The following is a 5,589-nucleotide window of genomic DNA, read 5'->3' on the forward strand; positions in this document are numbered from 1 at the left end:
TACATCATCTCACAACTAACTCATTAGTTGCAATGCTTGCAAGGCTTATGTGATGTGCATTACCGAGAGGGCCCAGAGATACCTCTTCGACAATCGGAGTGACAAATCCTAATCTCAAAATACGCCAACCCAACATGTACCTTTGGAGACACCTGTAGAGCTCCTTTATAATCACCCAGTTACGTTGTGACGTTTGGTAGCACACAAAGTGTTCCTCCGGCAAACGGGAGTTGCATAATCTCATAGTCATAGGAACATGTATAAGTCATGAAGAAAGCAATAGCAACATACTAAACGATCGGGTGCTAAGCTAATGGAATGGGTCATGTCAATCACATCATTCTCCTAATGATGTGATCCCGTTAATCAAATAACAACTCTTTTGTTTATGGTTAGGAAACATAACCATCTTCGATTAACAAGCTAGTCAAGTAGAGGCATACTAGTGACACTCTGTTTGTCTATGTATTCACACATGTATTATGTTTCCGGTTAATACAATTCTAGCATGAATAATAAACATTTATCATGATATAAGGAAATAAATAATAACTTTATTATTGCCTCTAGGGCATATTTCCTTCAACAACCACACCATAAATCCGGACGCCCCAAAATTCAATCCATGGGCGGCCTGCTCAATCACTTTTGATCACAAGGACCACCCAACCAATATCCGTCACAGAGGCTCGGCAGCTCTGGTCCTCGATCCAATTATCGACGGATTCCATCTCACGCGAGTCCTCATGGATGGTGGCAGTAGCCTCAATTTACTCTATCAAGAGACTGTCCGCAAAATGGGCATTAACCCTTCAAGGATCAAGCCCACCACAACTACCTTCAAGGGAGTAATACCCGGTGTAGAAGCTCATGGCACAGGCTCAATCTCACTGGAAGTCGTCTTCGGTTCACCAAAAAACTTCCAAAGCGAGGACTTGATCTTCGATATTGTCCCATTCCGCATTGGCTACCACGCACTGCTCGGGCGGACCACTTTTGCTCGTTTCAATGCGGTCCCAAACTACGCATATCTAAAGCTTAAGATGCCCGGTCCACACGGCACCTTAACGGTCAACGGAAACACGGAACGCTCCCTCCGCACCGAGGGGCACACCGTGGCAATCACAGCCAAAGTACAGAGCGGCCTCCTCAAGCCGCATATCTCATCGGTCATTAAACCGCCAGCCTCTGCTACACAGGACCGGTCAATTTTAGAGCTGGATTAGCAGCTCCGCCTCCGTCGTTCATCTCTTATACCCGCGGAGCTTGCACCGTGCATACATAATTATGCACTCAAAATACCTTGGTGCCACCTCTTGAGCATGCGTTAGTTTTCCCTTGAAGAGGAAAGGGTGATGCAGCAAAGTAGCATAAGTATTTCCCTCAGTTTTTTAGAACCAATGTATCAATCCAGTAGGAGACTACACACAAGTCACCTAGTACCTGCACAAACAAACAAGAACCTCGCAACCAACGCGACAAAGGGGTTGTCAATCCCTTCATGGTCACTGATAGAGATAATAAGATAAATATTTTTGGTATTTTTGTTGTATTGATTGAAATGTAAAGATTGCAAAATAAATAGTAAACTAGAATTGTAGATCGGAAACTTATATGATGTAAAGTAGACCCGGGGGCCATAGGTTTCACTAGTGGCTTCTCTCAAGATAGCATATATTACGGTGGGTGAACAAATTACTGTCGAGCAATTGATAGAAAAGCACATAGTTATGATGATATCTAGGCATGATCATGAACATGGGCATCACGTCCGTGTCAAGTAGACCAAAACGATTCTGCATCTACTACTATTACTCCACACATCGACCGCTATCCAGCATGCATCTAGAGTATTAAGTTCATAAGAACAGAGTAACGCATTAGGCAAGATGACATGATGTAGAGGGATAAACTCAAGAGATATGATATAAACCCCATATTTTTATCCTCGATAGCAACAATACAATACGTGCCTTGCTGCCCCTGCTGTCACTGGGAAAGGACACCGCAAGATTGAACCCAAAGCTAAGCACTTCTCCCATTGCAAGAAGGATCAATCTAGTAGGCCAAACCAAAGTGATAATTCAAAAAGACTTGCAAAGATATCAAATCATGCATATAAGAATTCAGAGAAGAATCAAATAATATTCATAGATAATCAAGTTCATAAACCCACAATTCATCGGATCTCGGCAAACACACCGCAAAAAGAGTTACATCGAATAGATCTCCAAGAAGATCAAGGAGAACTTTGCATTGAGATCCAAAGAGAGAGAAGAAGCCATCTAGCTAATAACTATGGACCCGAAGGTCTATGGTAAACTACTCACACATCATCAGAGAGGCTATGGTGTTGATGTAGAAGCCCTCCGTGATCGAATCCCCTCCGGCAGATCATCGGAAAAGGCCCCAAGATGGGATCTCACGGGTACAGAAGGTTGCGGCGGCGGAAAAGGTGTTTCGTTGCTCTCCCCGAAGGTTTCAGGGTACGAGAGTATATATAGGTGAAAGAAGTAGGTCGGTGGAGCTGCGTGGGGCCCATGAGGGTGGGGGGCGCGGCCACCCCGCTGGGGCGCGCCCTCCTGCCTCGTGGCTTCCTCGCTGCTTCCTTGACATCCACTCCAGGTCTCCTGGATCACGTTTGTTCCAAAAAAAAGATCCCCGCGAAGGTTTCATTCCGTTTGGATTCCGTTTGATATTCCTTTTCTGCGAAACACTGAAATAGGCAAAAAAAACATCAATTTGCACTATGCTTTCGGTTAATAGGTTAGTCCCAAAAATAATATAAAAAGGTATATTAAAGGCCATTAAACATCCAAAACAGATAATATAATAGCATGGAACAATAAAAAATTATAGATACGTTGGAGACGTATCAAGCATCCCCAAGCTTAATTCCTGCTCGTCCTCGAGTAGGTAAATGATAAAAACAGAATTTTTGATGTGGAATGCTCCCTAACATAATTTTCAATGCAATTCTCTTTATTGTGGCATGAATATTCAGATTCAAAAGATTCAAGATAAAAGTTTAATATTGACATAAAAACAATAATACTTCAAGCATACTAAATAAGCAATTATGTCTTCTCAAAATAACATAGCCAAAGAAAGCTATCCCTAGAAAATCATATAGTCTGGCTATGCTCTATCTTCATCACACAAAATATTTAAATCATGCACAACCCCGATGACAAGCCAAGCAATTGTTTCATACTTTAGCCTTTTCAAACTCTTTCAACTTTTACGCAATATATGAGCGCGAGCTATGGACATAGCACTATGGGTGGAATAGAATATGATGATTGAGGTTGTGTGAGAAGACAAAAGGAAGAAAGTCTCACATTGACGCGGCTAATCAATGGGCTATGGAGATGCCCACCGATTGATGTCTATGCAAGGAGTAGGGATTGACATGCAACATATGCACTAGAGCTATAAATATATGAAAGCTCACCAAAGAAACTAAGTGGGTGTGCATCCAACTTGCTTGCTCACGAAGACCTAGGGCATTTGAGGAAGCCCATTGTTGGAATATACAAGCCAAGTTCTATAACCTTTCCCCAAATGGGAAATTGCTCTAATGATGATTTGCCCTTAAACGCCTGGTTGCTACGCCTGAATAAGTGATAATAAGCGGATGAATGGCAGAAATTCGATGATAAGCTGTCAAACATGAGAATTGGTCGACGGCCCGGGCGGCCGCAAGGGGTTCGCGTTGGCCGATTCATTAATGCAGCTGGCACGACAGGTTTCCCGACTGGAAAGCGGGCAGTGAGCGCAACGCAATTAATGTGAGTTAGCTCACTCATTAGGCACCCCAGGCTTTACACTTTATGCTTCCGGCTCGTATGTTGTGTGGAATTGTGAGCGGATAACAATTTCACACAGGAAACAGCTATGACCATGATTACGCCAAGCTATTTAGGTGAGACTATAGAATACTCAAGCTTACCTCAAAGCCTGTTAGAAGGCTGGCACAGGCTTCAGTCAGTCCGCTCTTGGCGAACTGAACCTTCTGGACCACCGCACTCATAATAGTGCCGTGCTCTTCGTCGATGGAAGCGCTGCGAAGAGCTCCCAGTAGACTGTCCGGTGCCTATGGATGGACAGAGGTCACCGGCACAGGCGTCTTGCCCCTTTTAGAAGGAGGCAGCCTGCCCGAGTCCGGAACCACTAGAGGTTCCGGCGCGGTGTTCGGCTGAGGGCCGAACTCTGAGCCCTCGGGAGCCTTGCTCCCTCTGCTCCCGGAGTCCGGAAGGTCACCTTGAGGTGCCTCTGGGATTGTCTCCCCTCGACCAGGTGCCTCTTGAGACAATACCTCGGCGTTGTCCGTAGGGCAGGGGGAGGTGGCGGTCGGAAGTGGATCGCTATCCATATCCGACGAGCCCAGGGAGCCGTCCGACGATACGTCGATATGGGCTCGTGGCGGTCTGCATAATCATAATCATAATTCGGCGTTAGAGGAAACAGTGCGACAAATGAATGCTATGAGTTACTCTAGCATCCGAATACTTACGACTTTTCTAGGGGCTTGGCCCTGAGCAGCCACTCATCTTCGCCTTCGGCGGCGGTGGTAGAGTAGTCCGGAAGGAGAGTCCTTCCGTTCTTGGACCCTTCGCCCCCCCGGTTGGGGCGGCCTTCCTTTTCTTGTCTCCCCCAACTGAAGGGGGAGCATCTTCTTCTTCCTCCTCGTCTTTGGGGGAGGAGTGTGCTGCAGAGTTATCGGACGATGAGTCCGATAACACGTGGCGTCGGGAACTCTTTCGGGTTCCCTTGGCCTTCTTGGTCTTCTCTGGCACCTTATAAGGGGCCGGAGTCAGCATCTCCGTAAGGAGAGCGTCCGCAGTGTCTTCGGGCAGAGGGGTTGGACAGTTAATTTGCCCCGACGTCTCCACCCAGTCCTGTCAAAGGCATGGAGATTAGACCCCGCACATGATTAAGCTAGGGAAATAAAATATCCTACCAGATGTATAGAACTCACCGAATGCGCTTGGCGCTTCGCGCTTAGCCCGCGGTCCTCGGTGAGGGAGGGAGGGACCTCGGCGCCGTTGAACAGCACCTTCCAGACGTCCTTGTGTGTCGTGTCGAAGAGCTCGCTCAGAGTCTGGTGCTGGGCCGAGTCAAACTCCCACAAGTTGAAATCCCATTGTTGACACGGGAGGATCCGGTGGATGAGCATGACCTGGACTATGTTGACAAGCTTGAGCTTCTTGCTTGTCATGTTCAGGATACATTTTTGGAGTCCGTCCAGCTCCACCGATGAACCCCACGATAAGCCCTTATCTTTCCAGGAAGTGAGCCGTGTAGGGAATCCGGATTGAAACTCAGGGGCAGCCACCCATTTGGTGTCGCGCGGCTCGGTGATGTAGAACCATGCTGAGGGAGTCCTGGATTAGGGGGTGTCCGGATGACCGGACTATATCTTCAGCCGGACTCCTGGACTATGAAGATACAAGATTGAAGACTCCGTCCCGTGTCCGGAAGGGACTTTCCTTGGCGTGGAAGGCAAGCTTGGCGATATGGATATGAAGATCTCCTACCATTGTAACCGACTCTATGTAACCCTAACCCTATTCGGTGTCTATATAA

The sequence above is a fragment of the Triticum urartu genome, chromosome 3 (assembly GCF_003073215.2).
Source record: "Triticum urartu cultivar G1812 chromosome 3, Tu2.1, whole genome shotgun sequence".
NCBI classification, from domain to species: Eukaryota; Viridiplantae; Streptophyta; class Magnoliopsida; order Poales; family Poaceae; genus Triticum; species Triticum urartu.